Here is a 10,820-nt window from a genome sequence, read left to right on the forward strand (position 1 = left end):
AGACCACATCAATATATAACAACAACACATGTCATGTTTCTGCATGTTTGAAATTCAAATAGGACGAGTACATAGATACTACTACAATATTACACAAGAAAAATTGGACAGCACTTCAACAGCACATATTCTGTTTGGGCATTTTCAAATGGGATAGCACTTATTCATTTAAATAAGTAAATAACAAGCAACAATAGGCAGTACAACAATACATAACTACATATATGAGTGCACAAATAAACTACAGCCATCTCAACATCATGTGTACACAAGATTGCAGTTGATAGTCTCAGTCACCAGTCCACAAATAAACTTAGATAGTAGTCCACAAATAAACTTGGATACTGGATAGGCAGCACAACAGGTCCAGAATAACACAAATAAGCTTAGTTCTACACTTCTACTTCAATTTCTTAGTCTTACAGTCTTACACTCTTAGTCTCTTACTAGTTACTACTTTGCTTGCAAACAGCCAAACACCAATCAACCAAAATAAGGTAGTTCTTAGCTAGCTTTTTGATTCTCTCATAAGTCACAAGTCACAACCAAAATAAGGCCGTAGGCTTCTAGCAAGCAACACACAGTACTAGGAATGAGATTGTTAAAAGGCCTAGGGTTCAAGGCTGCATCAGGTCTTCCTCATCATAATTTGTTCTATCCCCCCAACCATGTCATTATCAAACTCAAACTCAATCTCATCTTCATTGATAGGCACAGTGTCATCTTCATTAATGGAAACAAAGTCTTCCACTTCATGGAGCTCTCTCACCCTTAGACTTCTACGAGGCTCTGTTGTATTGTCAACTCTGGTAGTTCCCATCTCTTCATCATCGTAAGCATCTTCACATATCCAATCTTGGGCTGTGGAAGCATCTTCACCAAGGAGAACATCACAAGATGAGGAGTATTTCTTTCTTTTGTCTAGAAATCTTCCATTGAATTGAATATAAACTAGATCGTCCCTACGACGCACATCTAATTTATTTCTCCTCTTTGCATCAACCTAATTGCATAGTGAAGGTTAGTGATTCACATCTTGTCATAAATGAAAAAATGGATCAGTATTTGTAGGTTGAGACTTACTTGTTCAAAAACGCTCCAATTTCTTTCACACTCTTTGCAGATCATCTGGATCAATCAGCATAGCAAACTCCCATGCCATGTCATCCGAGTTTCTCTTCAGTCTGGAACTTGCAACCTCAGAAGCACTGGAAGCAGCCATCTAAAAAAAGGGCAACAACATGTATGAGAATCAGACTAATAAAAGGGCAACTTATTCTGTATATGATTGATGGTTCTTAGTCTGTACATAAAAGAAAAGGGCAACAACATAGAAGGGAAACGTATCCTGTACATGATTATGTACAACAAATCTAAAATATTGTACTACACAATTACATTGTAATTGAACATAGCGGACAAATCCATCTAATGAAGTACAGTAGTAGGCAGTAGCAAGCAAGTATTGACTAAAGAAATGACAGTAGCGAGCTTAATTTTGGAAGGGGAGGTCACAATCCCCTTTGGCCTCCACGAGCATCCGCCGGCGCTTACAAGTTACAACCAGAGTTATTGACTGAAGATATGACAGTAGCTGGCACTCATTTTTATCTTCTGAAGAAATGACAACAGCTGTAGTTTTAGAACTTAAAAGAGGAGAGCGGCGCAACAAAGAAACCATACCAGGATGTTGTCTTGCTGCTGTAGAAGGGATGGTGTGTATAGCTGCTGTCGTTCGTCGTAGTAGGAAGCAGAGGATGGAGCCGCTCCGCAGCTCTGAAGGAAGAGTGGCCGCGCCGAGCATCACCAGCCGTCGGCCATGGAGAAAATATGTGTGGCCCGGTGCTTCTTGAGGAAGAGTGGCGCAACTCCGGTGCTGGTACAGGAAGAGGGGCACAGCTCCGGTGCTGCTGTAGCAAGGTAAGGCGACGGGGAGCAGGTCCGGTCGTCGATGATTGGGAGATGCAGAGGAGGCGCGATGGCGATGCAGAGAGTTGGAGATGGTGCTGCCGCGTTGGTGGTTGAGGTCCCGTGGAAGAGGAGAGGAGGATCCAGAGGGCGCCTAGCTCGAGTGGTGGTAGCTAGGGCCGCCGCCGGCGACCAGCGTGACGGCGGCTTGTGGATCTAGCATCGCAGCGCGCTGGGAGGTTGAAACCCTAACTCAGCGAGGGGAAATCCCAAATGTGGGTTGCGGCTGTGCGGGAAGGCCACCGAAGAGGGCCTAAGGGAGCCAAAATTCAACCTTTCGGGCTTTCTAACGTTAGGGGCCCAGCCCGATTAATCGGGAATCTAGCGATTTATCGCCTGTCAGAGCGATAAATCGGTCCGAACGATAAATAACAAAGATAAGGCTTTATCTTGGCGGTCACCACACGATAAGCGATAAATCGGCCGATAAATCGCTGAGTCGGCCGATTTCTTTCAATTGGTATCAGAGCCTCGTGCTCTATTCTTGTGGCTTAACCGCCCTAGAGCGAGATGAACCCCGATGTGACTTCCCTTGTTGCAGATCCGAAGAATACGGGCGCGGCTTCCACGGAAGCCAAGTCCTTCACTTCAGAGGATCTGGAACGAGCTTTTGCTAAGCAAAAGGAGGAGCATGATGCCTCTCTTGAGGCCTTGGTCCAAATGAGGTTAGCCACACTAACCACGATGCTTACACCACTTTCTGGCGGTGCGGCCTCGAGGCCAGCTGTGACTACTCCTTCACTTGGCCAACAACCTCCTAGCAATGAACACTGCAGTGTTCCTTAGCTTTATGCAAGACCTCAAATAGAGAAACCTAAGTATAACCCTCAAGGCAAACCTCCTTTACTTGATGAAACTACCGATTTTGCTTTGTGGAGAGTTGCTATGCAGGATCATCTTCGATATGGAAATGATGAGATGCTGGAGATCTTGGAGTATGGCTACCAAGTTGTTGACCTGAAGAATCTTACTCCAAGAGAGGTATATGACAAGCATCTCAACGACACAGCAACCATGTGCATAAGAAGAGGTATGACCGACAAGCAAAGGAGACCATACATACATATCACAAGTGCCAAGGAATTATGGGATACCATTGTGAGAACCAAGACCGGTACCTCCACTCTCCGGCTTGCTCAATATGAAATTGCCAAGGGTCAATTGCAAAAAAATTGTACGGAGAAAGGTGAATCTCCCAAGCAACTACTTGAGCATCTCATGACTCTCACCGCCGACACTGAGTCATGTGAATGTGACAAGGCTCAAGATGGATTTCTCGTGGATAAGTTGCTTCATGCTCTTGCTCCATATCATCACCAAATGGTGTGGGACATAAGACAACACCATGGATTCAAGGAAATGACTCCAGATGACATCATATCCACTTTCCAACTATTTGAAGAGTCAAAGGCAAATGCCACAAAGCATCTTGCCATGCATGGTACCTCAACATGAAAGATCAATCTTGCATTGAAGGCCAAGCATGTATGTGAAGAAGAGCAAAGTGAAGAAGAAGAAGAAGATGAAGATGATGAGGATGGTGATGAGATTGATTCAGATGAGAGCCTGTCATATGAAGACATTGCTCTCTTTGTCAACAAGTTTAGCGCGGGAAAATTCAAGGGAAGATTCCAGAAGAAGAAAGTGAGGAAATGCTACAACTGTGAAGAAACCAACCACTTCTCCAATGAGTGCCCTTATGAGAAGAGAGAAGATAAACCAAGGTTTCCCAAGACCTTTCCCAAGAATAAGTTTCCAAATCCTTAGAACTCCAAGCTCAAGAAGAGAGATGGGAAAGCAATGGTTGCTCATGAAGAATCCGATCCGGATGATGTTAGTGGTGTTGCCGGAGTTGCTCAAGATTCTCAAAACACGTTGAGGCTAGTCAACAAGAGTGGTGATGTTGTCACCTACAACTATATGAAGGACTACAAGGGCAACGCTCACAAGTGCCTAATGGCAAAGGCTGTGGTAGAAGATGGAGAGGACCAAAGCTCTCCTGACAAGGTCAAGGTAACCCCACGATCAAACCCTCCTCTTTTCACTCCTCCTACTCCTAGTGATGAGTATCTTGATGCGGAGGATAATTATGAGGATGATGATATAGATGATCCTATGCTTGCTAAACTAAATAAGTTCACGTGCTCCCTTAAAGGAAAGAAGCTCACTATGTTTCGTATGCTTATGGAGATGGTGAGTAAGCACACCATCACCATTAAGGAACTCGAAACCCTCATCACCGAGGAAAAGGAAAAATATGAAATCCTTGAGCGGAAAGTCCAATATGAGGAAGCACGAAATGATGAACTATGCTTGAAAATTGGTGCAAACATTGATGTTCATACTAAAGATCTTGCCTCCTTGAAAAAGGCTATTGACTCTTGCGAAGAGTTGATGAATGATAAAAGTAAGCTTGTGAAGTCTCATGCTTCTCTCTCTAAGGATTGTGAGCTCCTATCCATGTCCCTCAAGACTAAGGAAGAAGAGCTCACCATTCTTACAAAGAGTTTTGAGATGCTCAAGATTCTTATCTTGAAACTCTAGCCAAGGCTTACTCTTCTCCTATTATCAATGTTGATGCTTGTACTACTAACTCTAGTAGTGATCTAGCATCTATTCTTGAGGAGAATCGATTTGTCAAGGCTCAAATCGAGAAAGGTCTCATGACATGTCCTCAAGGACAAAAGAACCTCAATGAGGTATTGAGCCAACACAATGAGGTGTTTGCCAAAGAGGGGCTCGGCTTTGACCTAAGCACAAGCAAGAAGAAGACGTCCTCTCAAAAGTGCACCACCCCTCTAAAATAAACATTTGTACAAGAAGGGCACAAGGAGAAAGGTAAGGTTGTTGGTGGGAAGGCCACGAGGGGCATGCCCACTCTCAACAAGCCAAAATAGTTCATGCATCCATCCTATGTACATCGTAAGACTAAGGATGGAGAAGTTTATGCAAAGTTTGTTGGTCCTCGAAATGCATTCCGGTTTTATGCTATTTGGGTTCCTAAGACCCTCGTGACTAACTTGAGAGGTCCCATTGCAAAATGGGTGCCTCTAACCAAGTCATAATTTTGTGTAGGTTGCCTTCTCCGGTGGAGTAAAATGGGTGATTGATAGTGGATGTACCAATCATATGACCGGAGATAGCAAATTGCTCTACGATTTCATGGAAGCTACTCAACCATTATGAGCATTATGTTTGGTGGAGGATCAAAAGGACAGGTACTCGGGTTGGGCAAGGTGGCTATCACAAATGACATGTCTCTTGCAAATGCCATGCTTGTCCAATCCCTTAAATATCATTTGCTTTCTGTTCGCCAATTGGCTTCTGTTGGTTTTGATACACTCTTTGGACTAACGGATGTGAAAGTCTTTAAGAGAGATACTCTCGAAGTGGCCTTTGTTGGAGAGTTGGATGGCAACCTTTAGACGGTTGATTTCTTGAAAGAGAGCACATTCCATGCAACTTGTCTAATGGCCAAGGCCGACAAGGGGTTGCTATGGCATCGCCGGCTAGCCCATGTCGGCATGAGAAATCTTCAAGATCTCTTAAAGGGTAATCACATCCTTGGACTAACCAATGTCTCTTTTGAGAAAGATCGTGTGTGTAGTGCATGCATAGCCGGGGAGCAACATCAATCAAAGCACCCACCCATGAATATTGTGTCTACTTAAAGGCCTTTGGAGCTCCTTCATGTGGATCTTTTTGGGCCTCCTTCATGGGATAGTCTTGGTGGGAAAAAGTATGGGCTTGTCATTGTTGATGATTACTCAAGATATACATGGGTCTTCTTCCTCAAGTCCAAGGACGAGACGAAGATCACCTTCATTGATTTTGCCAAGCAAGCACAACGCAAGTTTGACAAAGAAATCTTGGCAATAAGAAGTGATAATGGCTCTGAGTTCAAGAACTACACCTTGGAAGAATTTCTTAGTGATGAAGGGATTGAGCATCAATATTCAGCACCATACACTCCCCAACAAAATGGTGCAGCACAAAGGAAGAACCGCACACTTGTGGATATGGCAAGGTCCATGTTGGATGAATACAAGTAGCCACATAGTTTTTGGGCCGAGGCTGTCAACACCGCATGCCATGCATCAAACCGGATCTTCCTCCGCACTATATTGGAAAAGACTCCATATGAGCTCCTAACTGGGAACAAGCCAAATGTCAAGTACTTTCGTGTATTTGGGTGCAAATGTTTCATCCTCAACAAAAGAGAACGGTTAGGAAAATTTCAATCTAAAACCATTGAGGGCATATTTGTTGGCTATGGATCAAACTCTCACGCCTATAGAGTCTACAACAAATCCAATGGATGTGTTGTAGAAACTTGTGACGTGGTGTTTGATGAATTTAATGGCTCCCATGGGGAGCGAGTTGATCTAAGTGATGTAGGTGAAGAAGATTCTTCTCAAGATATCTTGACCATGGGTGTTGGTGCACTTCTTCCAATGGAAAAAGAACCTCATGATGATGAAGAAGAAGATGGAAGCCTCACGCATCATCAAACTACTTCAACACCCATACCACCACAAGGTCCTATTGCTCAACCAATGCTCGTAGACCAAGTACAAGATGATGATCAAGTTCCTCTTCATGATAATCATCAAGAACAAGATCATCCTGAAGGGCAAGAACAAGAAAGTGCGATAATTGACGATGAACCTCAACAAATGCAAGATGAAGAAGAAGATCTTCCACCACACATTAATGATCCATATGTTGAGGACGTGGATGATGGACATGAAGTTGAACCTCGTGAAACTCTTACCTCCATCATGCCTCGAGTGGCCGGTCATGTTGATGTTGACAAAATTCTCACCGGCATATCGGAAGGTAGAGTCACTCGTAAACATTTGACAAACTTTTGTGCTCACTTCTCGTTTATGTCTAGTGTTGAGCCTCTCAAGGTACAAGATGCATTGATGGACAACGATTGGCTCGTTGCTATGCAAGAAGAGTTGAACAGTTTTGAACGCAACCAAGTGTGGTCATTAGTCAAGAGGCCAACTACCGAGCACAACGTCATTGGATTTTCAAGAACAAGCAAGATGAGAATGGTGTAATCATTCGTAACAAGGCAAGGTTAGTGGCACAAGGGTACTCACAAGTTGAAGGTTTGGACTTTGGTGAGACCTTTGCCCCCGTTGCCCGTCTTGAATCCATTCGCATCTTACTTGCTTATTCTGCTTTCAATGGTTTTACATTACGTCAAATGGATGTGCAGAGTGCTTTCCTTAATGGTCCTCTACAAGAAGAAGTATATGTATCACAACCACCTGGGTTCGTTGATCCCGATCACAAAGACTATGTGTATAAACTTCATAAGGCTTTGTATGGCCTCAAACAAGCACCTCGTGCTTGGTATGATCATCTTAAGAAGTTTTTACTAGATGATGGTTTTGTGAGAGGGGTGATCGATCCCACTCTTTTTACTAAGAGGGACAAGGGTGATTTGATCTTATGCGAAATCTATGTAGATGATATCATTTTTGGTTCTCCTAACATTCATTTGTGCAAGAAGTTTGCGGCTTCCATGACCAAGAATTTTGAAATGTCACTCAATGCGGATTTGAAGTTCTTCCTCGGATTTCAAATTCAACAATTTCAAGAAGGAAATTTCTTGTCTCAAGCAAAATACCTCAAGGATATCCTAGAGAAGTTTGGCATGTCTAATGCTAGTCCATGTAAGACACCCATGCCAACCAAAATTGCACTCACTGAAGACACAAATGGTATTCCTTTCGACCCATCTATTTACCGCTCTATGATTGGTTCATTGCTTTATCTTTGTGCATCTAGACCAGACATCATGTTTAGTGTATGCATGTGTGCTAGATTTCAAGCTTCTCCTAGGGAAATTCATCATAAGGCGGTTAAGCATATTCTTAGATACCTTGTTCACACCCCAAAGTTGGGTCTATGGTACCCCAAGGATGCTAAGTTTGATCTCATTGGGTACACGGATGCGGATTGGGCTGGAGACAAAGTGGATCGTAAGTCCACCTCCTGCGCATGTCAGTTTCTTGGATGCTCCTTGGTAAGTTGGTCCTCGAAGAAACAAAATTGTATTGCCCTCTCTACCGCAGAAGCTGAATACATTGCAACCGCCAGTTGTGCAACTCAATTACTATGGATGAGGCAAACCTTGAAGGATTACGGTATCACCTATAGGCATGTGCCTCTTCTATGTGATAATGAAAGTGCCATCAATATTGCTGAGAACCCCAAAGATCATACCCGCACCAAGCACATTGATATTAGGTATCACTTCTTGAGAGATCATGCGGAGAAGGGTGATATTGACATTGCTCATGTTGGCACAGATATGCAACTTGCAGATATTTTCACCAAGCCATTGGATGGAGCAAGGTTTTGTCGACTTAGGCGTGAACTTGGTATCTTGGAGCTTGACAATATTATGTGAAATCTAGTACCCATTCATGCATGAACTTAATGTCTTGTCTTGATGTAGGCATATATTTAGGGGGAGTACCTCAATTCATGAGTACTCTCACCCTATGCAATGCATAGATAGAACAAACACTCTCAAAGCTACCATGTTATTCTAACTATGGTGCTTTCAATGATGGAGTAGTGATCATGCACCCAAAGTTCCAATCTTTGCGGAGCCATGTCACGTATACTCATACATGGTGGCATTGGCCACCGCTCTTCTCATTAGAACAATATCTTAGCGGTGTGTGTTTTATTATTGTTGGCATAGGATACTCATTGCTTAACATATTATGTCTTTGCAACTTACTACGTACTGTAATCATCATCTCCCCATCATGGTTATTAGCACCAATAATTGCAACCTACTCCTCTCAAAAAATTCTATATACTTCCGGACGTCTGCTATGTACCGGACGTCTGTAAAATCCTTGTTGTTGCCCTCATACCAGACGTCCGGCAAGTCTAGACTTCCTTTAATTTCTGCCATGTCTCATCCCGTCGGATGTCCGCTGTTTCCGGTCGTCTGCTATCTGGCGCTCTGGTAGATTTTCTCAGGTCCCGGACGTCCGTTCCACACCGGTCGTCTGGTCAATTCCCGACTCGCATATATATATATATATATATATATATATATATATATATATATATATATATATATATATATATATATATATATATATAGCTGAGTGCGTGTTGGGCAGTTCCTAAACCTAATCCATCCCATTCCTCATCTGTTCCCCGATGCCGCCGCTCACTCTCCTTGCTGAGGTCGCGCGCCGGCCGTGCTCGTCGTCGTCTTCACGCGGGCTGGGTCGTCCTGGTCGGCATAGGGCCTCCGGCCGCCGCCCCGTCGTTCCCTTCCCCATCCTGTTCATCCTCCGAGGTAGCACCTCCTCTTATTCTCCTCTCTTCAACCGCACTCCTCTTCAATCTATGAATGTGTTAGGTGATTTGGGTCTTCCTCCTCCTCTAGGTCGAGATGCCAAGGACCAAGCACTCCGCATGCAAGCAGGTCACTGGTGGGTCGTCTCATCATGGTGGCTCTGATGATTCACAAGAGCGAAACCGTCCTCGGAAGCGTGCCGCCCACCCTCACATCCCACCCTCGCCCAGCGACTCCTCTTCAGAGGAATCCGACTATGAGGATGAACTGGAAGATTTGGAGCAACCCGCGTATGTTGCTGTTCGCGCCACTGCACCCAAGCTAGGAACCCGTCAGCCCACCTTCAAGCCTCCTCCTCCGGTGCAACCTCAAGGTGATGCCCGTCGCATCTCTCTTGAACCTCCACTTCCTCTCGGCCGCAACATTAAACGGTTCAATGAGGTTCCCATAGCTTCTTATCTTACGCTTCGTCGTGACATTCGACTCACAAGATGCTCGCTTTCGCACTAATGTCCAGGCAGACATTTTTACCACTATCATCATTCCTAAGGGTCTCTCTCTTCATGTATGCATTGACTTAGAGCAGATTCATGCTCATCCGGCGAAATATCCGGGGGCTATTGAGCTCATTGAGTCATCTAATCTTGCTACTCCATTTGCATTTCAACATGATTTTAACCAAGCTGCCATTCATCAATTCTATGCCACATGTTACTTTGGTCCAAATAACACTGTCACTTGGATGACCTCTGACACCGTGCTCACGATGTCTTATTCTCAATTTGTTGCTGCCCTTGGGTTTCCTGACACCGGTTTCAAAATCCGTAAGGATGACCCCAACCATAGGCCCAAGGGCATTGACGTCTGTGCAGATCTTCTCAAACCAATAGAAGATATGACTAATGAGGAGAAACGAAAGGGTCTGAACCAAGTCTCCATTTGGCGCTCACCTTTCTACATCATCTATCAGTGTGTCATTCGCACCATCTATCCCAAGATGGGTGACAAGGGGTCTTGCAATAGCTACTACATTGATCTCATGCATCGCCTCTATGCATCTTCAAAGGGGAAGATAAATGTTCCTCATTTTCTATGGCATGAGATCCGTCTCGCTAGTTTTCAGCACAAGCGGGTCTTTCCTCATGCCCCCTTTCTTCAGGCTTTTATCGAGAGTGTTGCTCCTTTTCCCATTGCCCGCACTCACTTGCATGAGCGGTGGGTCATTCAACCTCACATGTCGGATGTTTGGGTCCCCAAGGACTCTTCTGCTCCTACTCTTCGTAATGCAGCTAGTGTTCCTCCTCCTCCTGCTCGTTCTACTCCTTCCAGATCTGCATCCTTTGGGTGCATTGCTCGCTTTCTTGGGAAGGCTCGCTCTGCCATGATGAAGGTGTTTACCTTTCATTGCTCCCAAAATCACGACGTTGTCACTCGCATGGTCACTTCCAAGAATGCTCTGAAGGCTCGTCTGAGAGACCCCAGAGTTTACGATGTGAGTGACGATGAA

The 10,820-nt window shown here is 44.4% G+C and overlaps 1 long non-coding RNA gene across 1 annotated transcript; it reads right to left on the bottom strand.

Annotated features, from left to right (window-relative positions):
* Positions 1-372: 372 nt before the first annotated feature.
* LOC109769946 (uncharacterized) lies at positions 373-2,200 on the bottom strand. Its single transcript, XR_002234472.4, has 3 exons — positions 1,684-2,200; positions 1,084-1,222; positions 373-1,003 (listed from the first exon to the last, which is right to left on the bottom strand). It is a non-coding gene; the product is annotated as an uncharacterized lncRNA (long non-coding RNA).
* Positions 2,201-10,820: the final 8,620 nt, after the last annotated feature.

Source organism: Aegilops tauschii, chromosome 4, assembly GCF_002575655.3.
Source record: "Aegilops tauschii subsp. strangulata cultivar AL8/78 chromosome 4, Aet v6.0, whole genome shotgun sequence".
NCBI classification, from domain to species: Eukaryota; Viridiplantae; Streptophyta; class Magnoliopsida; order Poales; family Poaceae; genus Aegilops; species Aegilops tauschii.